We start from the raw sequence: 27664 nt of genomic DNA on the forward strand, positions 1-27664 counted from the left end.
GAATTTCAACTTTACATATAATTGTAAATGTCAGCTGGCTTTCCACATCACCATACTCTGCACTATCATTTTGAATACTCCTAGATGCCATAAAATGCAAGCACAAAAAAGTCCAAATCCTGCAAACATGGATTCTGCATGTGTTCTGATTACAGATATTGGGACAGAAAAACGTCCATTACACTATGTTGTGAACAAGTATTGGTTTTCTACCAGCTACAGCTGGTAATGTGGTATTCAATCAACAGATGCTGCTTCCAAACTTGAATATTTTTAATATATTCTGTTCTTATATTGCATTTCTAGTATCTGTAGAATTTTTATCTTTGTATGTTACTTGATTATCTCTTAAGACATAGTAATAAAGCAGTTATAAGGCCATAAGACAGAGGAACAGAATTTGGCCATTTGGCCCATCAAGTCTGCTCCACCATTCCAACATGGCTGATTGATTATCCCTCTCAACCCCATTCATGTCTTCTCTCCATAACCTTTGAGCCCTGACAAATCAAGAACTTATCAACTTCTGCGTAGGGGGGGATAATAAATCAGCCATGATAGAATGGCGGAGCAGTTTCATTGGACCAAACGGCCCAATTCACTTTAAAATACCATCAATGGAAACTTGTCTCTTTGAACATGAAAACTCCATTGTCCATATAGAGATGCTGAGGTCTATGTATTAGACCATAAGATAGAGAAGCAGAACAAGGCCATTCAGTCCATTGAGTCTGCTCCGCCATTCAATCATAGCTGATTTATTATCCCTCCCAACCCCAATCCCCTGCCTTTTAGCTATAACCTTTGAGGTCATGACTAATCAAGAACCTATCAACCTCCGCTTTAAATCTACCCAATGACCTAGTCTCTGCAGCCATCTGTGGCAATGAATTCCACAGAGTCACCACTCTCTGGCTAGAGAAATTCCTCCTCATCTCTATTCTGAGGCTGTGCCCTCTAGTCCTAGACTCATTCCCTACAGGAAACATCCTCCCTACATCCACTCTGTCTAGGCCTTTCAGTATTGGATAGGCTTCAATGAGACCCCTCATTCTCATTCTTTTAAACTCCAGCTAGTACAGGCATAGAGCCATCAAATGGTTCCTTTCATTTCCCAGAATCATTCTTGTGAACCTCATCTGAACGCTCTCCCATGTCAACACACCTCTTCATAAATAAGGAGCCCAAACTGGTCACAATACTCCATGTGGATGACCAATGCCTTATATAAGCTCAGCATCACATCCTGGCACTTACGTTCAAGTCCTCTTGAAATTAATCCTAACATTGCATTTACCTTCCTAATCATTGACTCAACCTGCAAAATAACCTGGGGGAAATCCTGCACAAGAACTCCCAAGACACTTTGCACCTTTGATTTTTGAATTTTCTTTCCATTTAGAAAATAGTCTACATTTTTATTCCTTTTACCAAAGTGCATGACCATACACTTCACTACACTGTGTTTTGTCTGCCACTTTACCTATTCTCCCAATCTGCCCAAGTCTTTTTGCAGACTTCCAGCTTCCTCAACACTATCTGCTCCTCCACCTATCTTTGTATCATCTGCAAACTTGGCCACAAAGCCATCAATTCCATTATCCAAATTGTTGACATATAACACGAAAAGAAGCTGTCCCAATACTAACCCCTGTGGAACACCTCTAGTTACTGTCAGGTAAACAGAATAAGCCCCCTTTATTCTCCCTCTTTGCCTCCTGACAATCAGCCAATCTTCTATCCATGCTAGCATAGTTTCTGTAATACCATGGTTCTTATTTTGTTAAGCAGGCTCATGTGCAGCACCTTAAAAAAGGCTTTTCGAAAATCCAAGTAGATAACATCCACACACATTCTTTTGTCTATCCTGCTCATTATTTCCTCAACGAATTCCAACAGATTTGTCAGGCAAGATTTCCCCTTAAGGAAACCATGCCAACTTTGGCCTACTTAATTATATGCCTCCAAGTACCCTGAAACGTCATCCTTAATAAGACTCCAATATCTTCCCAACTACTGAAGTCAGGCTAACTGTCCTATAATTTCTGTTCTTTTGCCTCCCTCCCTTCGTAAAGATGAAGTGACACTTGCAGTTTTCTAGTTCTCCAGAACCATTCCAGAACCTAGTGATTCTTGAAAGATCATTACTAATGCCTCCACAATCTCTTATAACCATATTAGAATTACAGCACGGAAACAGGCCATCTCGGCCCTTCTAGTCCATGCCGAACTCTTACTCTCACCTAGTCCCATCGACCTGCACTCAGCCCATAACCCTTCATTCCTTTCCTGTCCATATATCTATCCAATTTAACTTTAAATGACAACATCGAACCTGCCTCAACCACTTCTGCTGGAAGCTTGTTCCAAACAGCTACCACTCTCTGAGTAAAGAAGTTCCCCCTCATGTTACCCCTAAACTTTTGCCCTTTAACTCTCAACTCATGTCCTCTTGTTTGAATCTCCCCCACTCTCAATGGAAAAAGCTTATCCACATCAACTCTATCTATCCCCCTCATAACTTCAGATACCTCTATCAAGTCCCCCCTCAACCTTCTACGCTCCAAAGAATAAAGACCCAACTTGTTCAACCTTTCTCTGCAACTTAGGTGATGAAACCAGATAACATTCTAGTAAATCTCCTCCGTACTCTCTCAATTTTATTGACCAGAACTGTACACAATACTCCAAATTTGGCCTTACCAATGCCTTATACAATTTCAACATTACATCCCAACTCCTATACTCAATGCTCTGATTAATAAAGGCCAGCATACCAAAAGCTTTCTTCACCACCCTATCCACATGAGGTTCCACCTTCAGGGGACTATACACCATTATTCCTAGATCCCTCTGTTCTACTGCACTCTTCAATGCCCTACCATTTACTATGTATGTCCTATTTTGATTAGTCCTACCAAAATATAGCACCTCACATTTATCAGCTACCTCTTTTGGAAACCTGGGGTGTATTCCATCTGGTCCAGGTGACTTGTCTACCTTTAGATTGTTCAGTTTTGCTAAGCACCTTCTCCTTAGTAAAAGCAGGAACACTGACTTCTGCCTCTTGACAATCTCACATTTCTGGCATTTTGCTGCTATCTTCCGCAACCAAGACTGATGCAAAATACTTACTAAGTTTGCCTGCCATTTTTGTTCCTCATTACGATCTCTCCAGTGGTTCAATATACACTCTTACCTCTCTTTTACTTTTTATATAGAGAACATATTTGGTATTCTCTTTTATCTTATAGGCTAATTTACCTTCCTATTTCATCTTTTCTCTCCTTATGGGTTTTCTAGGTGCCTTCTGTTGGATTTAAAAGCTTCCCAATCCTCTAATATCCTACTAATTTTCGCACTATTATATAGCCTCTCTTTTGCATTAATGCTCTGGCTTCCCTTGTCAGCCACAGTTGCCTCATCCTTCCTTTAGAATACTTCACCTTTGGAATATATCTATCCTGCGTCTTATGAATTGCCCCCAGAAACACCAGCCATTACTGTTCTGCCATCGTTCTTGGTAGAGTCCCCTTCCAATTAACTTTGGTCAGCTCCTCTCATGCCGAATAATTTCCTTTACTCCACTGTAACACTGATACATCTGACTTTATCTTCTCCCTCTCAAACTGCGGGGTGAATTCTATCATATTATTGGTACTGTCTCCCAAGGGTTCCTTTACCTTAAGCTCTCCAATCCAATCTGGTTCATTACACAACAACTAATCCAAAATTGCCTTTCCTCTAGCAGGCTCAACCACAAGCTGCTCTAAAAAGCCATCTCATAGGCATTCTACAAATTCCCTCTCTAGGGTTCCAGCACCAATCTAATTCTCCCAATCTACTTGCATATTAAAATCCCCATGACTATTGTAACATAGCCCTTATTACATGCCTTTTCTATCTTCCCATTGTAATTTATATCCCACATCTTGGATACTATTTGGACACCTATTTGAATGCATATATTTGAATTACATGCATTCAAATATAAAACCTTCAGTTCAGTATTCATTATCCTTTTCAATTTTGAGCCCATGTTATACTGCAATTCCTCCCACTGACTGCAATTTTGCCCATCTGTCATCTTTCCTCCTAGTTCAACTACACACTGCATCGACTATTATGCCAACTTCCCCATCTTCTGCTCTATCACTCTTGTACCCATCCCTTTGCCAAATAGGTTTAACTCCTCCCCAACAGCTCTAATAAACTTGCCTCAAGGATATTGGGCCCCCCTTGGGTGCAGGTGTAACCAGTCTTTTTTCTACAGATAGTCATAGTCATACTTTATTGATCCCGGGGGAAATTGGTTTTTGTTACAGTTGCACCATAAATAAATAGTAATAAAACCATAAATAATTAAATAGTAATATGTAAATTATGCCAGGAAATAAGTCCAGGACCACTCTATTGGCTCAGGGTGTCTGACCCTCCAAGGGAGGAGTTGTAAAGATCATACCTTCCTAGGAGACATCCCAATAATCCAAAAATCTGAAACTTTGCCCCTTGCACCCCTCCTTCAGCCACTCATTTATCCGTGCTATCACCTGATTCCTGCCCTGACTAGCACATGCTACTGGGAGTTATCCAGAGATTACTACCCGAGAGGTCTTGTTGATTCTGTTGGTGTCTGCTACCCTCAGCCTACTGCCCCAGCACACAACAGCAAACATGATAGCACTGGCCACCACAGACTCATAGAACATCCTCAGCATCGTCCGGCAGATGTTAAAGGACCTCAGTCTCCTCAGGAAATAGAGACGGCTCGGACCCTTCTTGTAGACAGCCTCAGTGTTCTTTGACCAGTCCAGTTTATTGTCAATTCATATCCCCAGGTATTTGTAATCCTCCACCATGTCCACACTGAACCCCTGGATGGAAACAGGGGTCACCGGTACCTTAGCTCTCCTCAGGTCTACCACCAGCTCCTTAGTCTTTTTCACATTAAGCTGCAGATAATTCTGCTCACACCATGTGACAAAGTTTCCTACCGTAGCCCTGTACTCAGCCTCATCTCCCTTGCTGATGCATCCAACTATGGCAGAGTCATCAGAAAACTTCTGCAGATGACAAGACTCTGTGCAGTAGTTGAAGTCCGAGGTGTAAATGGTGAATCGAAAGGGAGACAAGACAGTCCCCTGTGGAGCCCCAGTGCTGCTGATCACTCTGTTGGACACACACTGTTGCAAGCACGCGTACTGTGGTCTGCCAGTCAGGTAATCAAGAATCCATGACACCAGGAAAGCATAGAAACATAGAAACATAGAAAATAGGTGCAGGAGTAGGCCATTCGGCCCTTCAAGCCTGCACCGCCATTTATTATGATCATGGCTGATCATCCAACTCAGAACCCCGCCCCAGCCTTCCCTCCATACCCCCTGATCCCCGTAGCCACAAGGGCCATATCTAACTCCCTCTTAAATATAGCCAATGAACTGGCCTCAACTGCTTCCTGTGGCAGAGAATTCCAGATTCACCACTCTCTGTGTGAAGAAGTTTTTCCCAATCTCGGTCCTAAAAGGCTTCCCCTTTATCCTCAAACTGTGACCCCACGTTCTGGACTTCCCCAACATCGGGAACAATCTTCTTGCATCTAGCCTGTCCAATCCCTTTAGGATCTTATACGTTTCAATCAGATCCCCCCTCAATCTTCTAAATTCCAACGAGTACAAGCCCAGTTCATCCAGTCTTTCTTCATATGAAAGTCCTGCCATCCCAGGAATCAATCTGGTGAACCTTCTTTGTACTCCCTCTATGGCAAGGATGTCTTTCCTCAGATTAGGGGACCAAAACTGCACACAATACTCCAGGTGTGGTCTCACCAAGGCCTTGTACAACTGCAGTAGTACCTCCCTGCTCCTGTACGCGAATCCTCTCGCTATAAATGCCAGCATACCATTTGCCTTTTTCACCGCCTGCTGTACCTGCATGCCCACTTTCAATGACTGGTGTATAATGACACCCAGGTCTCGTTGCACCTCCCCTTTTCCTAATCGGCCACCATTCAGATAATAATCTGTTTTCCTATTTTTGCCACCAAAGTGGATAACTTCACATTTATCCACATTAAATTGCATCTGCCATGAATTTGCCCACTCACCCAACCTATCCAAGTCACTCTACATCCTCTTAGCATCCTCCTCACAGCTAACACTACCACCCAGCTTCGTGTCATCCGCAAACTTGGAGATGCTGCATTTAATTCCCTCATCCAAGTCATTAATATATATTGTAAACAACTGGGGTCCCAGCACTGAGCCTTGCGGTACCCCACTAGTCACCGCCTGCCATTCTGAAAAGGTCCCGTTTATTCCCACGCTTTGCTTCCTGTCTGCTAACCAATTCTCTATCCACATCAATAGCTTACCCCCAATACCGTGCTTTAAGTTTGCACACTAATCTCCTGTGTGGGACCTTGTCAAACGCCTTTTGAAAATCCAAATATACCACATCCACTGGTTCTCCCCTATCCACTCTACTAGTTACATCCTCAAAAAATTCTATGAGATTCATCAGACATGATTTTCCTTTCACAAATCCATGCTGACTTTGTCTGATGATTTCACCGCTTTCCAAATGTGCTGTTATCACATCTTTGATAACTGACTCCAGCAGTTTCTCCACCACCGACGTTAGGCTAACCGGTCTATAATTCCCCGGTTTCTCTCTCCCTCCTTTTTTAAAAAGTGGGGTTACATTAGCCACCCTCCAATCCTCAGGAACTAGTCCAGAATCTAACGAGTTTTGAAAAATTATCACTAATGCATCCACTATTTCTTGCGCTACTTCCTTAAGCACTCTGGGATGCAGACCATCTGGCCCTGGGGATTTATCTGCCTTCAATCCCTTCAATTTACCTAACACCACTTCCCTACTAACATGTATTTCGCTCAGTTCCTCCATCTCACTGGACCCTCTGTCCCCTACTATTTCTGGAAGATTATTTATGTCCTCCTTCGTGAAGACAGAACCAAAGTAATTATTCAATTGGTCTGCCATGTCCTTGCTCCCCATAATCAATTCACCTGTTTCTGTCTGTAGGGGACCTACATTTGTCTTTACCAGTCTTTTCCTTTTTATATATCTATAAAAGCTTTTACAGTCCGTTTTTATGTTCCCTGCCAGTTTTCTCTCATAATCTTTTTTCCCCTTCCTAATTAAGCCCTTTGTCCTCCTCTGCTGAACTCTGACTTTCTCCCAGTCCTTAGGTGAGCCACTTTTTCTGGCTAATTTGTATGCTTCTTCTTTGGAATTGATACTATCCCTAATTTCTCTTGTCAGCCACGGGTGCACTACCTTCCACCTGCATCGCTGTCAGCTTCTCCCCCGACAGAGAAGGGCGGATGGTGTTGAACGCGCTGGAGAAGTCAAAAAACATGACCCTCACAGTGCTCGCTGGCTTGTCCAAGTGGATGTAGACACAGTTCAGCAGGTAGACGATGGCATCCTCAACTCCTAGTCGGGGCTGGTAGGCGAACTGGAGGGGATCTAAGTGTGGCCTGACCATAGGCCGGAGCAGCTCCAGAACAAGTCTCTCCAGGGTCTTCATGATGTGGGAGGTCAATGCCACCAGTCTGTAGTCATTGAGGCCACTGGGGCGCGGCATCTTTGGCACAGGGACGAGGCAGGACGTCTTCCACAGCACAGGAACCCTCCAGAGCCTCAGGCTCAGGTTGAAGACATGGCGAAGTACTCCACGTAACTGAGGGGCACAGGCTTTGAGCACCCTGGTACTGACACCATCCGGTCCAGCAGCCTTGCTTGGGTTGAGACGTTTCACCTGTCTTCTCACCTGTTCAGCTGTGAAGCCCACCGTGGTTTCCTGTGGGGAAGGGGTATAGTCATGAGGGCGGGGTGGGAGACTGTGAGGAGGGGTAGGAGGGGAGAGTGGAATATGTGTTGGTTGGGGGTCGACAACAGATGACTCATGTGAGGGATGGGCAGGGGCCACAATGTCAAATCTGTTAACGAACAGGTTAAGTTCGTTGGCCCTGTCCACACTGCCTTCAGCTCCTCTGTTGTTAGTTTGCCAGAACCCAGTGACGGTCTGATGGTGGAGGGGAAGAAGCTGTTCCTGAAATATTGAACGTGCATCCTCAGATTCCTGTACCTCCTCCCTGACAGCAATAATGAGAAGGCGGCATCTCCAAGATGAGGGCTTTCCAGTCTGGATTCCATAGGCCCCTTGGTTCATGGCAGGGGTCTATAGTATAAAAAAGATTGGGAACCTCTGCCCTAGATGGTGAGTCTTTAATGATGGATGATGCCTTCTTGAGGCACCACCTTTTGAACATGTCTTTGATGGTGGGGAGGCTAGTGCCTATGATGGAACTGGCTGAGTGTATAACCCTCTGCAGCTTTTTTTGATCCTGGGCACTGGAGCCTCCATAACAGGTGGTGATGCAATTCACTCCATAGTATATCTGTAGAAATCTGCTAGAGTCTTTGATGACATACCAAACCCCTAATGAAGTATAGCTGCTGGTGCGCCTTCTTTGTGATTGCATCAATATATTGGGCACAGGATACAGTCAACTCATGGGATGCATGGGGTTCTGATCCTGAGAACTCTCAAGCCAATTTCTCCATTGGGAAACTCTGACCTCACATCAGCTTGCCCTTTGTCCCTCACACCTCCAGTTTACTCACTTTTCCAGTTGTCATGAAAGATCTTTGGCCTAAAACATTCATTCTGTTGTCCTTTGCAGATATTGCCTGACCTTCATTTTAAAAAAAATTTGGGCTAGTAACAACTGCAACTGTTTAATTTTCAATTGCTGTTAGACAAAATGTCTTGCCATGAAAATATTATACCTGCTGAAAACATCCATATAACATCTGTTGAGAATTTAAGCCCATTTCCGAAACCAAGAATATTAAATTCTATTTCTGTCTTTTCAAATACAATATTTCTTCCAATTGTCTTTTTCGAATTGTCTTTTCATAGAAGCACACAAGTTCTTGTATGCAATGTCTGATTTCATTCAGTATTTGGGAGATGCAACAAACTGAGCAAATTAAAAATGCTCGCTAGGTACATTTGGATAATTCCTGCGAAACATATTATTTTAGACAGCCTAACTACTACTTTTGTCAGTTGTTTGCATTTGGCCAAGTGCAGTAAAGCTCATGAGAGTATTTGACAACCCTCTATCTGAAACACAGCGTTGCATTGAGCCTTATCCAAAATAGTCAACTTTGAATATGTGTGTGTGGATATATCTTAAGTAGTTTGCACCATGAAATCCAAATGCATTATTCCAGTTATCTATCCTGAGATTTTGTAGCATGCTGTGAGACTAATGTGGAGTTAAATACCAAGGATTCACTATGAGTGACAATATTGAACAGCCCAACCAGTGAAATGAGTTACTATCACTGTAAGCTTGCTATGATTTATAAATGTACAAATTATGTTTGTTAGTTCTACTCAAATCATGATGAAATAAACTCTTTATTAGAAGCAAAAGTTTATATTTGTTACACTTAATATAACAGATTTATTCACAATGAATACATTGATGAATAAAACATTGGATAAAGCCTAGGACTGTCAAATAGACTATTAATTCAAGATTTACATGCTGTAGTTATATAAATCAAATTAAAAATAAGCTTGCCACCAACCTTCCCTCTAATTTTTTTTTCCCCACAGCTGCGCAGATCAACCTCCGAGCAGGATATTTCACTACATGGCCTGAAAACGGTGAAGCACTTTAAATTATTATATTATATATTAAAAATTCCAGCTGCACGGCAACTAAGGCTATTTGTACAGGAGCATTTATACTTACACTTTATACATTTCAGTTACTGTGCAGCGGCATAAGCATGCAGCTTAGAGGGAACAGTGTTTGCCACTTTGTTAGTTTACAAGAAATATGGAGATAGGAAAAACAGCAAAAACTTGCTTTGATAAGCATTTACACTAATTATGTTAATCTAGACTGGGGTTCCCAACCTTTTTTATGCCATGGATCATTAAGCAAGGAGTCCATGACTCCAGATTGGAAACCCCTGATCTAGACAAATACAAGGGCAAAAAAAAAGTTCAAAATAAGAGTTTTTCCAGCAAATAAGCTGAATCCTACAAATCAGATTCTTGAGATTAATAGATTAATGAGAAAATATTTGAGTCATTAATTTGAAATATAATTACCAAAATATGTCATTTCAGGAACAAGAGATTCAGATGAGAATTGTTTACACAGAATGAATAAGAATTCAAAACTCTAGTATACAATAATACTAATACCGTCAGTTAGAGGAAGGCTTTTCTACATTAATAAAAAGGCTCCTGGAATCATTGTTAATTCTGCAAAATTAAAAAAATAGTCAGACTATGATCTAAACTGTAAATTCAATAGATATTATTAATTTTGGATTACTTTAGTGATTTCATGCCCAAAGCTTAAAGACTTCCAGTTAGTGAGGTAGGAGCTGCTGGTAATTGTGTAGTACCACAGCCACCCATTTTATCTCCTTTATTAGTTCTGCTGATAATGTAATTATAAAAAGCTGCAGCATGGTGGTTGAATAATTAGCACTGCTGCCTCACAGCCTCTAGTATTGCCTATGTGGAGTTTGTACCTTCTCCCATTGATAGCGTGGTTTCACATGGCTGCTTTGGTTCCATCCTGAAGTACTGACAGACTAATTGTGTACTGTTACTATCTCTCAGGTAAGTGGCAAAAATAACAACTTGATGGGTATACAAGAAATTTTATATGTAGCAGATAAAGGAAATGGTGGGAGATGGGCTGAATTGCCTTCTTCTGCGCAGTAATATAACATTGTTGTTTTTAACAACTCACCAAGAATTCATTCACCCAGGGTCTGAAATTCAAGCTAGCTGAAGCAAAATTAGGCATGGAATAGATTTCCTCTCTGTTCTTTGTGGAATTAGGATGAAAGTGTAAAAGATTCATCTGGTTCCCATTCAAGATGAAGTCAATTGCTAGCACAGATTCTAACATTAACCTTATTAATTCTATTAGACAATGTGCCACACCATAAAGTTGAGCAATATACTGAAATCAAGGGACACAAATGAGATAGTCAACTCTTGGACACATCTAGCTTTTTCTGGTGAATAAAGCATTAGGATTAGGGCTACTGGAATCCTTCTGGAGACCTAGGCGGAAAGGAGCTGCTGAAATTCATTTCCTCCTCTTCAGCTGCTCATTTTTTAAAGTGATGGGCAGGGATGCTTTTACCTGATTGGAAGATTGTGCTGTATTCAACCAGAATTTTACGTCTCGACGCTCAACTCACTGAGAACTTCTGACGCCTCCATAACAGATCAGGCAGTGGAAAAATTATTTGTAGGCATTATGGCTGTTCCGTAACATTTTGAGTGTCAGTATGCATGATACATTTGCCCTAAGAAGTTCTTCATTGTGACTCAAGTGCAGTTAACATAGTGAGCTGCTGCAGAATGTACAATACAGCCAGGAATACTCATTTAATTCATACTCCACAGTATTTTTGGAGACTGAAAGCTCTTTTGATTGCTCTATTAGGATATTTGACAATCGGCATCTGAAAATGTTAGTTGAACACTCAGTGAATAGGACCATGTGCCAACAGGAAGCTTGTAAATCTTGAAAAGCTGCAAGGCCTTGTCACCAGTTCATGCCTGGCAATAAGAAAGAAATGCCAGCTGTATGAACAGTCAGAGATCATCTTTGTGTACCAGTGGATAGCAAACTGTGAAATGTTGCAAATTTCTTCAGGTACAGCCCAACACACAAACACACACACCCCTCTCACAGCCTCTATAAGCATGGCACTGGACTCAATTTTGAAATTGCAGTTGTGCCTTTGGCCTATGCCAGACTTTGATAAGCATATTATTAAACATCTTGGCATCTTTCAGGTTTCTTCTGAGGTTTTCAAAGAACTGCTTCCTGAACATCTGGGTTAGTTTGGTCTCCTGCCAAGAGCACTTTCCTTCCCCCAACTCATGGCGCCACCTGCATTGAACCAGATTCCCCAGATGCTTTATCATTCAATTCTGGTCTTTATGATGTTGTCTCATTATAACTTTCATCACTGTTATGGCATGTGATCAGTTGTGAAAAGAATTTCAAAAACATTTTCCTTGTTATGCTTCAATATATCACATGCTAGGTTTAAATGCTCAGCAGAATGTATTGCCATTTTTACAAGATCATTCCTTTTCCATTCTCCTTCACCATATCGCCAATATCCTGTTCTGTATCTCTGACCTGTTGGGATATCCCAAGACATGTATCCTGAAACTCTTCTCATTATGGTTTGCTACATGCTGTTTATATGGTTTCTTTTTCATCGCCTCCATCTTCCCATCTAATGTAGGAGGCTCAATGTAAGACAAGATACAATCTCATAATTCTCCCACTTATTAACATTTCCGCGGGTGTGGAGCAAAGTGTTTAGCAACTTAGAAAGAAAACTACAAGTTAATAATTCAATGTCATATTTGATCAACTGCATGTAACCTCCAAAGTCCAAACTGACTTTACTATCTCCCAATTTGAAGACGAGAAGTGAAATAAAGTTTCATTCCCTTATTGTTCAAACTGGATGATTGTTTGATACAACTTTCTTACATAGGCCATGAATGGCAAACAAAGATAGATCTTTATTCCTCAATTGTGCAGTCTGTTATTGTGCATTCATGTTATATAATTCTGGTAGGTAGATAGTTCATAAGGCCCACGTCTTCAATCAGGACATGGCTATGAATCTCTGGTGTGTACTCACTAACATGTTTCCAAAATAAGTCTCTTTGTGCAGATTTAGCTACCTCAAATTTCCTTGAAAAACTGTTTGTTATTGTTTCATTGAAGAGTCTCAACAAGGCAGCACCATAGTATTGTGCTTTTATATTTAGTATTAGGGCGGCAGGGTGGAGATACGGTTCTACCAAAGGTGGTTGCTGGTGATTCTTTTCTCTGCTAGCCTGCAACTCACCCCTGAGCAAGTTGTAGCATCTGCTTAGCCCCGTGATCAAGGTCACATGAAGCCATGGGAGCAGGTGGTGGATGGTTATATGACCAGCTGGTACATATCACAAGTCTTGGTTATGTGACCACTGTTACTAAGCAGACAATCTCTGAAGAGTATTGATAATAGCCAGGGCCACCCACCTTGTAAAGACACTGCCCAGAAGAAGGCAATGGCAAAGCACTTCTGTAGAAAATTTGCCAAGAACAATCATGGTCAAAACCATGATCGCCTACATTATACAACATGGTACATGACGATAATAATGATATTTGATATGCAAAGTCAGTTAACTTCTGAAATTAGAATGACCAACAGCTGCATTTATGACACAGTCATAATAGGGATTACAGATTTCAGATACAGTACCATTAATAGTAAAATGCTGTCAGAAAGTAATAGTTAACACCTTTTCAATTTGTGTATAACAATTTTCCTTTGTGGGTAAACATGTGGGATATCTACTATATCTCTTTTGTCCATTATCCATGGTAGGACTAATTACTGCTTCATCACCACAGACAGAAGCATCACAGACTAGTTCCAACACACTGAAATCATTGTACCATACTAAAAAACAAAACACATTACTGAGGCTTTTTCATTTGCAGGTCATATTTTTGCTGACTCTTACTCCAGCATCATGGTCCATCTGGTTTTTTTTAAATGGTTGATTATCTGCTGTTAACATTGTGATAAGATGGGTGTAATCCTGGTACAACAACAGATCAACATACCAAGTCCTTATCTTCAGCAACCATTTTGGGTTTCCTGACTTTGAAGATTACCTTAGTTTCATTTCTCTTTTTTTTTAAACTGGCTGTAGCCCAATTTCATCTGCTTGCAGATCTAAACGAATTACCTTTTTCTGGACAAAAGCACATTTACTTTTCTTAAGTTTGACATTACGCAGAATATTCTGAACACTTCCTCGACAACTGGAAAATTCTCAGTTTTTGACTTCACATGCCATGCCAGAACCTTAACAGCATCTAATCCATAGATTTCCTGTTGATTTTAAGAGTGCAGTTGCTTGTGGAAACTGACTATTGAGAAATGGTGGCCTTCTTCATTTAGATTATAATATATCACAACAAGGGATGACCAGAGAACAGCAGAACATACATCAGGCTGCTGTTTATTGAAACACACACAAAATGCGAGATGCTGCAAGCCAGGGAGCATCTACGTGTAACCCTCAGGATAAGTGCGGAGGGATGTATGAATAAGGGAGTCACTTATCTTTCTTTTTAAATCTTTTTATTAGTTTTTCAAAATTATAAACTCAATAACAAAGTTGGTACAAAGAGATTGGAAAAATGTTCATCATAAATATATAAAATAATTTTTAAGTAACATAGAAATAAAAGACTTCCAAACTCAATGAGACTAAACATTAAGAAAGAAATAAAAAGAAAAAAAAACCCCAAAAGAAAAAGAGAAAAAAAAACCCAAAAAAAGGCAAAACAGGCCAACAGCTTGTATCAGACACGATCAATAAAGTTGTTAACTCCGCTCCTCTCATCATATAATTTTAGAAAAAAGATTCGGAAAAGTCAGATTACATCATATGAAAATGTTGCATAAAAGGTTTCCAAGCATCTTCAAATTTAACCGAAGGGTCAAAAATACCACTTCTAATTTTTTCTAAATTTTAAACTTAATATGGTTTGAGAAAACCATTGGAATGTAGTTGGAGGATTAGTCTCCTTCCAGTTCAACAAAATAGATCTTCTCGCCATTAAAGTAACAAAAGCTATCATTCGAGAGGCTGAAGAAGACAAAGATCTATGTTCTACCACTGGCAATCCAAAGATTGCCGTAATAGGATGGGGTTGTCACTTATCTTATAAGCGGAACAAGTGCTACACCTGCCCCTGCACCTTCTCCCTCACTACCATTCAGGGCACCGAACAGTCCTTCCAGGTAGGTGACACTTCACCTGCAAGTCTTTTGGGGTTATCTACTGCATCTAGTGCTCCTGTTGTGGCCTTCTGTATATTGGTGAGACCTGACGTAGATTGGGAGACCGCTTCGCTGAGCACCTACACTCTGCCTGCCAGAAAAAGCAGGATCTCCCACTGGCCACCCATTTTAATTCCACTTTCCATTCCGACATGACAGTCCAGTCTTCTACTGTCGCAATGAGGCCACACTCAGGTTGGAGGAATAACACCTTATATTCCAACTAGGTAGCCTGCAACCTGATGGCATGACCATTGATTTTGAACTTACAGGAATATCACCCCCCCCCACCTACCATTTCCATTTTTCATCTCATCTCTTTACCTGCCCTTTATGTCCCTTTGGTGCTCCTCCCCCTTTTCTTTCTTCCATGGCCTTCTGTCCTCTCCCATCAGATTCCCTCTTCTCTAGCGCTCTATCTCTTTCACCAATCAACTTCTCAGCTCTTTACTTCACCCCTCCCCCACCTTCCCAGTTTCACCTATCACCTTGTGTTTCTTCCTCCCCTCCCCCCACGTTCTTACTCCGACTCCTCAGTTTTTTCCCTTTGGTCCTGATGAAGGGTCTCAGCCAAAAACATTGAATGTAATCTTTTCCATTGATGCTGCCTGGCCTGCTGAGTTCCTCCAGCATTTTGTGTGTGTTGCTTGGATTTCCAGCATCTGCAGATTTTCTCTTGTTTGCAGTTTATTAATTACAGTTTGGCATTCAATACAATCATCCCTTCAGTATTAATCACTAAGCTTTGAAATTTGGGCCTCTGCATGTCCCTCTGCATCTGGATTCTCAACTTCCTCATCAAGTGACCACAGTCAATAGGGATCGGTGGTAGTATTTCCTCCTCGCTGACAACACAGTGCATCTCAAGAATGAGTTCTTTGCTCACAGCTCTACTCTACATTCATGACTATGTGGCTAAACACAGCTCAAATGCATTTATAAATTTTGCAGTGCTAAGATTATTGTTGCTTGTAAGAATCTCAGGGGCAATGATAGCCTGTACTGCAGTGAGGTATATCAGCTGCTTGAACAGTGTCGCAACAACCTTACACTCATCAGCAAAACTAAGGAACCGACTGTAGACTGCAGGAAGGTGAAGCAGTCCTGATTGAGGGACCAGCTGTGGAAAGGGTGAGCAACTTCAGGTTCTTGGGTGTTAACATCTCAGTCTGTCCAGGGCTCAACACACTTATGCTAGTACACAGAAGGCATGGCAGCAGCTCTACTTTGTTAGAAGCTTGAGTAGATTTGGTAAGTTGCTAAAAACTCTTGCAAATTTCTAAAGATGTGCAGTGGAGAGCATCACAGCCTCATATAGTGCTTCCAATGCACAGGACCACAAGACGCCGCAGAGGACTGTAGACTCAGGTAGCACCATCACAATGAGGCCTTCTTCCATCATTAAGGACATTCACCATCCAGAACATGCCCTCTTGTCATTACTATCAAGGAGGTATAAAAAGCATTTGATAAAGTGAAGCACAATAAGTTATTTGAAATATTACAGAAAACTCTAGATCTAGATTCGAAAGACCTCCACCTAATCAGAAATCTGTACTGGGAACAAACTGCTGCTGTAAGAATAGATGGAGAAGTGAGTCAGTTTACGAAAATCAAGAGAGGCGTTAAGACAAGGGTGTGTTTTCTCCCCGATTTACTTAATGTGTACAGTGAAACAATATTACAAAAAATAAGAGACATCTTGGGAATCAAAGTTGGCGGTGAAAACATCAATAATTTCAGATATGCAGATAACACTGTGTTGATTGCAAGTATGGAGGAAGAACTACCAAATTTAATTGATATAATTGTTGAAGAAAGTGCAAAAATAGGTCTATCTATCGATTGCAAAAAGACAGAATGTATGGTGATATCAAAAAAGAAGGAGAATCCTATCTGCAGGCTGAGAATAAACGGGGAAGACATAAAACAAGTACAAGTACAAGCTACTTAGGAAGCTGGGTGACATCAGATGGCAGGTGCGACATGGACATCAAAAGAAGAATAGGGATGGCAAAAGACACCTTTACGAGAATGAAGAGTATACTAATACTAAACTAGGCATGACAACCCACCTCAGAGTACTGAAATGTTACGTTTATCCGGTTATGATATATGGTTCAGAATGTTGGACAATATCTAGTAACATGAGGAAACGAATTGAAGCAGCAGAGATGTAGTTTTTGAGGAGGATGCAAAAAATATCATGGATGAAATGAATATCTAACGAGGACGTCATGAACAGAGCAAACACAAAAAGAGAAATAATGTATGAGATCATGAAAAGGCAACGTAACTTCATTGGACATGTGATTAGGAAAGAGGAGTTAGAATGCACGGTAATTATGGGAAAGATTGAAGGGAAGAAAGCAAGAGGAAGACAAAGACAAAGACAAAGACAAATGATGATGGAGACAGCAGCCAGAGAACTGGAAATGAATACCAATGAATTGATCCACTTGACCCGAAACAGGAGTGTGTGTGCCATGGCATGTGAGTCAAAGCTCAAAATGGGCACGACACCTGATGATGATGATAATGATGATAGGAGCCTGAATGTCCACACTCAATGATTCAGAAACATCATCTTCCTCTCCATCATATTTGTGAACAGTCCAGGAACCCTACCTCATTATCTTGCACTATTTATTTTGTAATTAATTTTAATAATAATTTGCTGCCGCAAAAATACAAGTTTCACAAGATAGTGTTATTAAACCCAATTCTGACTACTAAAAATTTCTGCTTCTGTGAACTCTGCATTTAATTTCTTGGATGTAAGCAAGCGGCAATACTTGTCTTCTGCTCTATGAAGGACCGCCTTAAAATTTCTACACACCTGGGTGATCTTGTCTATGTTGCAACCCATAACAATAAACCATGTCACATACTTCAAGCCACACTTTCAGTATGCTGGATGAACTCAGCAGGTCAGGCAGCATCAGTTAGAAATGATGAGTCGACGTTTTGGGCCGGAACCCTTCATCAGGACTGAAGAATGAAAGATGGGGAAGGATTTGAAGAATGCTTGTAGCGTCAGTTGATAGACCAGTAATTTGAAAGACAAAGGGGTGGGAGAGGGGAAGCATTGACGTCATAGCCCTGAAAACAATGGGTAGTAGAAGATGGAGGCGGAACCATGAGGGAGTTGGGGAAGGGGGTAGAGTGAAACAGGGATAGAGGAAGGGAGGGGAAGGAATTACCGGAAGTTGGAGAATTCTATGTTCATACCAAGGGGCTGGAGTCTACCTAGATGGTATACGAGGTGTTGCTCCTCCAACCTGAGTTTAGCCTCATCACGGCAGTAGAGGAGGCCATGTACGGACATATCTGAATGGGAATGGGAATGGGAAGCAGAGTTGAAGTGGATGGCTACCGGGAGATCCCGTCTGTTGTGGCGGACGGAGTGGAGGTGCTCGACGAAGCGGTCCCCCAATCTGCGTTGGGTTTCACAGATGTAGGGGAGGCCGCACCGGGAGCACCGGATGCAATAGATGACCCCAATAGACTCACAAGTGAAGTGTTGTCTCACCTGGAAGGACTGTTTGGGGCCTTGAATGGTTGCAAGAGATGAGGTGTAGGGACAGGTGTAGCACTTACGCTTACAGGGATAAGTGCCGGGTGGGAGATCAGTGGGGATGGACACATGGATAAGGGAGTTGCAGAGGGACCGATCCCTGCGGAAAGCAGAGAGGGGTGGAGAGGGAAAGATGTGCTTAGTGGTGGGGTCCTGTTGAAGGTGGCGGAAGTCGCGGAGCATAATGTGCTGGATCCGGAGGCTGGTGGGGTGGTAGGTAAGGACAAGGGGAACTCTGTCCCTGTTGTGGTTGCGGGAGGATGGGGCCAGGGCTGAAGTGCGCGAAATGGAGGAGATGCGGGTGAGGGAATCATTGATGACAGTAGAAGGGAAACCACAATCCTTAAAGAAAGATGACATTTGAGGTGTCCTGGAACGGAAAGCCTCATCCTCGGAGCAGATGCGGCGGAGACGGAGGAACTAGGAATAGGGAATGGCATTTTTGCATGTGGCGGGGTGGGAAGAGGTATAGTCGAGGTAGTTATGAGAGTCAGTGGGCTTGTAGAAGATGTCAGTGGACAGTCTGTCTCCAGAGATGGAGACCGAGACATCGAGAAAGGGGAGAGAAGTGTCCAAGATAGAGTAAATGAATTTGAGGGCTGGGTAGAAGTTTGAAGTAAAGTCGTTGAAATTGACGAGCTCAGCATCGGTGCAGGAAGCAGCACCAATGTAGTCGTCAATTTACCGAAGGAAAAGTTGGGGAGCAGTACCAGAATAGGTCTGGAGTACAGACTGTTCCACATAACCAACGAAGAGGCAGGCATAGCTGGGGCCCATGCAAATTCCCATAGTTACACCCTTAGTCTGAAGAAAGTGGGAAGGGCCAAAAGAGAAGTTATTAAGTGTGAGAACCAGTTCCGCCAACCGGGGGAGGGTAGTGGTGGTGGGGAACTGGTGAGGTCTATTATCCAGGAAGTAGAGGAGGGCTTTGAGGTCTTCTTGATGGGGAATGGAGGTGTATAAGGATTGGACATCCATAGTAAAAATGTAGTGGTTGGGGCTGGGTAACTGGAAGTTATTGAAGAGGTGGAGGGCAGAGGATGTATCCCAGATGTAGGTGGGGAGGGACTGAACTATGGGTGACAAAATGAAGTCCATGTAGGCAGATACAAGTTCGGTGGGACAGGAGCAGGCAGAAACTATGGGTCTACCGGGTCAGTCAGGCTTGTGTACCTTTGGGAGGAGGTAAAACCGAGCGATACGGGATGTGGGAATAATGAGTTTAGTAGCTGAGGATGGAAGGTCTCCAGAGTTGATAAGGGCGGTGATGGTGCAGGAGACAACGGTTTGATGTTTTTTGGTGGGGTCCTGTTCCAGTGGTAAGTAAGAGGAGGTGTCAGAGACCTGCCATTTTGCCTCAGTGAGGTAGAGGTCCGTCCGCCAGACTACTACGGCACCACCTTTGTCAGCAGGTTTGATGGTGAGGTTGGGATTAGTGCGGAGAGAGTGGAGGGCAGTGCGTTCACAGGGAGTGAGGTTGGAACAGGAGAGAGGAGTGGTGAAGTTGAGACAGTTGATGTCTCGGCAACAGTTGGAGATGAAGAGATTGAGTGCAGGTAGAAGGCCCGGGCAGGGTGTCCAGGAGGAGGAGGAGGGTTGAAGACAGGAGAAGGGGTCATCTATAGCGGGAGGGGAATCCTTGCCAAAGAAGAAGACTCGGAGACGTAGGTGACGGAAGAAGAGTTCAGTGTCATGGCGGGCACGGAACTCACTGAGGTGTGGACGGAGGGGGACAAAAGTGAGGCCCTTGCTAAGGACAGAACGTTCTGCCTCAGAGAGGGGAAGGTCAGAGGGGATGGTGAAGACACGGCAAGGGTTGGGGCTGAGCTCAGAGGAAGGTGAAGAGTGGGAGGTATCAGGAGGGAGAGGGGTGTTGGGATGTTCATATTCCATACTTCCGCCACCTACAACAGGACCCCACCACTAAGCACATCTTTCCCTCTCCACCCCTCTCTGCTTTCCGCAGGGATTGGTCCCTCCGCAACTCCCTTATCCACATGTCCATCCCCACTGATCTCCCACCCAGCACTTACCCCTGTAAGCGTAAGTGCTACACCTGTCCCTACACCTCATCTCTTGTAACCATTCAGGGCCCCAAACAGTCCTTCCAGGTGAGACAACACTTCACTTGTGAGTCTGTTGGGGTCATCTATTGCATCCGGTGCTCCCGGCGCGGCCTCCTCTACATCTGTGAAACCCGACGCAGATTGGGGGATCACTTCATCGAGCACCTCCACTCTGTCCGCCACAACAGACAGGATCTCCCGGTAGCCATCCACTTCAACTCTGCTTCCCATTCCCATTCCCATTCAGATATGTCCGTACATGGCCTCCTCTACTGCCGTGATGAGGCTAAACTCAGGTTGGAGGAGCAACACCTCGTATACCATCTAGGTAGACTCCAGCCCCTTGGTATGAACATAGAATTCTCCAACTTCCCGTAATTCCTTCCCCTCCCTTCCTCTATCCCTGTTTCACTCTACCTCCTCCCCCAGCTCCCTCATGGTTCCGCCTCCATCTTCTACTACCCATTGTTTTCAGGGCTTATGACATCAATGCTTCCCCTCTCCCACCCCTTTGTCTTTCAAATTATTGGTCTTTCAACTGATGCTACAAGCACTCTTCAAATTCTTCCCCATCTTTCATTCTTTAGTCCTGACGAAGGGTTCCAGCCCGAAACGTCAACTCATCGTTTCTGACTGATGCTGCCCGACCTGCTGAGTTCATCCAGCGTACTGAAAGTGTTGCTTTGATCTTTTACAGCATCTGCAGATTATTTTGTGTTTACATACTTCAAGCCACTTTGTCTGGTACGGAAGGGCCACCACACAGGATTGGAAAAAACTGCAGGAAGTTGTAACTCAGCCAGCTCCGTGTCCAGCATCCAGGACACTTTCAAAAGGCAGTGCCTCAAAAAGGCAGCATCCATCATCAAGGAACACTACCACCCACGACATGCCTTCTTATTGTAACTTAGTTTTTATTACCATGTATTGCAATGTACTGCTGCTGCAAAACAACAAATTTAGCGACGTATGTCAATGATATTAAACCTGATTCTGATTATATTTACTCCATACACTTTATCTGGCAAGGTCATCTGTTAAAAGGTAATCACTGTTAGATTCATTCCATTTATTTTCATTCTCACACAGTCTAATGAGAATAAATTCTTATTTCTCTTCATTGGAACCTGACATAGCTTTAGAATACAAGATTCACCATGATGATGAGCATGTAGGTACATCAATATTCATTTTTTATGCTTCAATTATCGAACCTTAATTTTTATGAACATGTTTTAAAATGTGCTGGAAATGATGTATATAGCCTTTGCTCACTTATCTAAATGTTGGGTTAACCTTCCTTCTCTACTATAGCTGTTTTCTTTCATTTGGGTTTTGCTGTGTTCCATCAAGCTTTTAATATAGACAGCATGTGCATGTGCCAACAATGAAAACATTTTGCAACTACAAAACAGCAGGCCGGGTGTGAACGACTCTCATGGTTACATTATGAGTGTTTCCTGCCATGGCTGTATTTTGTATCACTTGTGCACACAAGACCCAAAATTGATACTAGTGAAAATTCTTCAGTTATCCTGAATATTGACTTCTACAATAGGTGAGGCTTGGCGTTTATTGAGCTCCTTTATTCTGCCCGATATAGGCAGAATTTTCCAGTGGCCAACTATTTCAGTTCCACTCCCCATTTCCATTCCATGGTCTTCCCTAATGTTACAATGAAGCACACTATCAGGTTGGAGGAGCAACACCTAATATTCTATCTGGGTAGCCTCCAACCAGACAGCATAAAAATGATACCTCTAAATTCTGGTAACTTATTCCACCTTCCATTTCTTTCTTTTTCCATTCCCCAGCCTGGCTCCCGTTACCCCCTTCTCTTCTCACCAGCCTACCACCTTCCTCTGGTGCCCCTCCACCTTCCCTTTCTCCCACTCTCCTCTCCTATCAGATTCTTTCTTTAGCACTTCGCCTGTTCCATCTAAAACCTTTCAGCTTCTCACTTCACCTTCCTCCCCCACTCATCCACCCATCTTCCTCCTCACTTGGATTCACCTATTACCTTCCAGTTTGTCACTCTGCATTTCCAGCATCTGCAGTAGTTCGTGTTCATTTTAGCATGTTGTGATGGTTTAAACTTCATTGCATTTTTAGAGCTTATTTCCATGTATGAGATAATCCCAGTGCCCATTTGAATTTCAGAATCAAAATCAGGTTTATCATCATCAGCATGGAAGAAAGAAAAGGCGGGGATGGCATGAACATCGATTTCTTAAACTTCCGGCAATGCCCCCCCCTCACCATTCCCCATCCCCTTTTCCCTCTCTCACCTTATCTCCTTGCCCGCCCATCGCCTTCCCCTGGTGTTCTGCCCCCCCCCCACTTTCCTTTCTTCTATGGCCTTCTGTCATCTCCTATTAGATTTCCCCCCTCTCCAGCCCTGTATCTCTTTCACCAACAACTTCCCAACTCTTTACTTCACCCCTCCACCTCTCGGTTTCACTTATCACCTGTTGTTTCTCCCTCCCCATATCTTTTAATTCCACTCCTCATCATCTTTTCCTCCAGTCCTGCCAAAGGGCCTTAGCCCGAAACAATTTTGTCAATAGATGCTGCCTGACCTGCTGAGTTCTTCCAGTATTTTGTGCAAGTATATTAAACGGTTAGATTAAAAAGAGAAAAACAGAAAATAATATTTAAAAATCGAGGTAGTGTTCATGGATTCAGTGTCCATTTAGGTATTGGATGGCAGAGGGGAAGAAGCTGTTCCTGAATCACAGAGTGTGTGCCTTCAGGCTTCTGCACCTCCCTCCTGAGAGTAACAGTGAGAAGAGGTCATGTTCTGGGTGATGAGGGTTCTTAATAATGGACACCCCCTTTCTGAGGCATCACTCCTTGAAGATGTCTTCGATACAATGGAGGCTGGAACCCAAGATGGTGCAGACTAACTTTACAACTTTGTCACTTCTTTCAGTCCTGTGCAGTAGTCCTCCTTCCCCCCTCCCCCCCATACCAGACAGTGATGCAGCCTGTCAGAATGCTCTTCACAGTATATCTATAAAAGTTTTCAAGTGTTTTAGAGGACAAACCAAATCTCTTCAAACTCCTAATGAAATAGAGCCACTGATTTGCCTTCCTTGTAGCTGCATCGCTATGTTGTGACCAGGTTAGATCCTCAGAGAATTTGAAAATGGTGGCTAGGAACCAGGAACTTGAAACTGCTCACTCTCTCCACTTCTGATCCCTCTATGAGGATTGGTTCGTGCTCCCTCGTCTTACTCTTCCTGAAGTCCATAATCAGTTCTTTGGTTTTTCTGATGTTGAGTGCAAGGTTCTTGATGCGGCACCACTCAACTAGCTGGTATATCTCACTCCTGTACACCCTCTCATCTCCATCTGAGATTCTACCAACAATGGTTGCATCATCAGCAAATTTATAGATGGCATTTGAGCTATACCTAGCCACACAGTCATGGGTATAGAGAAGTGCGCTAAACACACACCCCTGAGGTGCGCCAGTGTAGATCATCAGTGAGGAGCAGATGTTATCACCAATCTGCATAGATTGTGGCCTTCCAGTTAGGAAGTCAAGGATCCAATTGCAGAGGGAAGTACAGAGGCCCAGGTTCTGTAGCTTTTTGATCAGGACTGTGAGAATGATGGCGTTAAACACTGAGCTATAGTCAACCAACAGCATTCTGACATAGGTGTTTGTATTGTCCAGGTGATCTAAGAGGCATTGAGCTGTTTGTTAACAGCTCAGATTTGATATGTTCATCTTTAAGACTACAGTGACAAGCAGCAAATGAATTTTCAAAACAATTAAACAGCTGTTAACTATTTTCACTGATTTCTGATTGTGGGTCTTGCACCTATAATGCTATATGATTTCTGACTTGAAATGTTTTGCAGCTTCTCCAGTGCTATGCTAAATTCTCATTCTGCAGATGTGTATATTTGCCAGGTGAGTGGTACCATCGGGAATGCCAGTAAATATAGTGTTCCTCCAGAGACACATCCTGTGACGTCCGGTAAATGTTGTTTGCCATGATATGCACTGCATTTGGTGTCTTGTGCAGGCAAGCTGAGAAATATGAAGAGCGTGCAAATATGGCAAACCTGAGAAGTAAAGATCTCAAAATAAAGCACATTCCCTTTATTCAAGGGCTCCTGAAAACTTTCAGTATACAGTATATTGCTGCAGCCCAGACACCCACCAAGCACATGACACAATCCTCCAATGAACTGACATTCACATGAAATATTATACATACTATCCGTCTTTTATGAACTATCAGCTTCCGGAGCCCCATTTCTTGAATAAATACCGAAGTAACAATACAAAATAAATTCACTATATCTCATTTCAAGTTACTTTTCTGAATATCACAGTGGAGGGCACATAGATGTTCTGTTCAAGGAAACGCATTCAGTAAAAATGCAAATCACATTTTCCTTTTTTCCCGCGAAGGAACAGCAGACTTAGTAAAGAAATTACCTTGAATTTGATCCCCCACTTTACATGAGCATTCCGACCCTGAGATACTTGGATGATATTCCAGGTTAAGAGTTTAGGAGGAAGCATAAAAACACCAGCAGAACGAAACACGTGGAGCAAGCTCACCACCCAAACACAGCGGATTCTCTAAATAAAATCAACATACATTTCGAGACGGCTTTAAATTTACACCGACGTTTTTTTTCCCCCTAGCCGAAATACCCATACGCAGGCATATCTGACCAAATTCTTCATTCAGTTACGCCTTACAACTGTTGCATTTAAGATTTGGACGGATTTACATTTTCAACTCTGAAAGAGTTGAGTTGAAGTGCCAAAGTTGATAATTCCCCCACCCCGAGCGGATGAGCTAGCAGTCTTGACACCCAACGCGAACTCAGCTTTGACATACCAACCTGGCGCCAGTCACATCGCCGATAAAGTACTCGGCTCCGATCCAACGAGGGCGACCCGGGGAGGGGGGGCGCACGCGCAACGACCGTTAACCGCGGGAATTACCGGTAAATTCGAAATTTCAAACCACATCCCCGCCCCTTCGCACGCCGGGGCTCGAGCCGCCGCCACGCCCACGCAGCTGGACCCGCGAGACCGGACTGGAGGCTCTCGGCACGGCAGCGCAGCGCGTGAGAGCGCCGCGGAAACGCCCGGAGGAGCCCGGCGGGGTCACGGGCAGCTTCTCTGGGGAGGTGTGAATATGGTCGACGTTCTTGGTTATTCCTCGCCATAGATCCCAGCTGAGCCCCCCCCCCGCCCCAGCGCTTTGGGTGTGTTGAAGATTTCGCGCGTCCGTAGTACAGTATTGCTCGTGTTTATGACCCTTGGGCTCTCAGTAAATAAAACGTTCGTGGATATGGGCATATGCGAGGGCACGGTTGTTGCAAATAAACCAAGGGACACAGAGCAGCGCATATAGAACTTATAATGGATTGCTAGTCTGCGACATTAGCTGCCCCCACCCTCCAGCCCCATGCAAATAGCGGGGCAAATAACTCATTGGTTACTTACTTTTAAAATTGCTTTTTGGCTCAAGTCCTGTGTCCCGAGGGTAGGTTGCCTTTCTGCTACACTGTCAAGAGTACGAGATGAGTGTGCGCAATCTATTGCAGGCTTTGCCTGTGTCGGTTTGAGCCCCGTTGTGTATTTGCATCTACCCAGAGGCGTACAAGGAGTAGAGGGAAACACCTGCACCAGACAGACAGGCAAAGTTGTTCCTGCAAGACGCCTCCTAAGTATAATAACACTGACTACCTTGGTGATCCGTGATGGTTGCTAAATCTTGCACTATTTATAGATCTCATACATGCTTGTTAAAATGTCGATTAATCTGAAAGAGGAAAAAACTGGTTTTACCAGTTACTACACGTGTACGCTTCTATTCCCGTGTGCTTGAGCTCAACGCCTATCTCTTATGGAGTCCCTCGGAATGGAAGTCGACTTATTTCATCCCTGTTCTGATGCGTTTGGTATGCTAATGTAGGGCCCGCAGACTACCTGTGTGTTGGGGCAGGTGGGCGTTGAAGTGGTTCTGTACAGGCTAATCATTTCCGTGCTGCTGAGAAATGATGTCGCAACTTACTTAGATCAGTCACAGAGCAGAGAATCCCATGACTTAATAGACTTTTCTACTGAGCATACCTTGAATTTTACTTCTGTCCAGATGGTAATCTTTTTTCCTAGACACAAACTGAAGTAGAGTTCTGCCTGTCTGCTCTGAGACATGCAAATGATACACATGCTCAAATAGGGGCAGCTGAGTTTAATAGGGCTTCAATGTTGGGGATTTTGGCCTTGGAGAGGACACTGACATTGGTTCACGTAGCTGAAGGATTTTGTGGGGACAGTTTATGATACCTCTCTCTTGTGGTTTGTGATGCCTGCTTTAGGTAGTCCATCCGGAACAACATTGCTTTCCTGTAGAGGATGTGCCCCATATTCCGTCTGGGTAGCCTCCAACCTGATGGCATGAACATTGTCTTCTCTAACTTCTGCTAATGCACTACCTCCCCCTTGTACCCCATCTGTTATTTATTTATATACACACATTCTTTCTCTCTCTCCTTTTTCTCCCTCTGTCCCTCTGACTATACCCCTTGCCCATCCTCTGGGGTTTTTCCCCCCTCCCCCTTTTCCTTCTCCCTGGGCCTCCTGTCCCATGATCATCTCATATCCCTTTTGCCTATCACCTGTCCAGCTCTTGGCTCCATCCCTCCCCCTCCTGTCTTCTCCTATCATTTTGGATCTCTCCCTCCCCCTCCCACTTTCAAATCTCTTACTAGCTCTTCCTTCAGTTAGTCCTGACGAAGGGTCTCGGCCTGAAACGTCGACTGTACCTCTTCCTAGAGATGCTGCCTGGCCTGCTGTGTTCACCAGCAACTTTGATGTGTGTTGCTTGAATTTCCAGCATCTGCAGAATTCCTCGTGTGTGCCCATGCTAGATGTTTTCATCTGTCAGTCTATACACGTATTAGACTTGAAAAATATGCTATTATTGGTAATTGCTAATTTCATATCAGCCTCACAAAGGTAACGGTCTGAATTTATTAAATTCTGTAACATCTGACAAGTTTTTAAAGACAGAACAGGCTG

General features: G+C 43.2%; 1 protein-coding gene across 6 annotated transcripts in view; it reads right to left on the reverse strand.

Moving 5' to 3' along the window:
* LOC134351397 (activating transcription factor 7-interacting protein 1-like) overlaps positions 1 to 26139 on the reverse strand; it is an 88522-nt gene extending 62383 nt beyond the window's left edge. For 3 of the 6 annotated variants that reach the window (XM_063057491.1, XM_063057488.1, XM_063057493.1), the window contains exon 1: positions 25058 to 25446. The gene's annotated coding sequence lies outside the window, so the exon portion shown is untranslated. Of the gene's footprint in view, positions 1 to 25057; positions 25447 to 25576; positions 25609 to 26083 lie in introns of those variants that run through there. The other 3 variants (XM_063057489.1, XM_063057490.1, XM_063057492.1) reach the window with 3 other exon arrangements.
* Positions 26140 to 27664: the final 1525 nt, after the last annotated feature.

Source organism: Mobula hypostoma, chromosome 9 (genome assembly GCF_963921235.1).
Source record: "Mobula hypostoma chromosome 9, sMobHyp1.1, whole genome shotgun sequence".
In the NCBI taxonomy this organism is placed as follows: Eukaryota; Metazoa; Chordata; class Chondrichthyes; order Myliobatiformes; family Myliobatidae; genus Mobula; species Mobula hypostoma.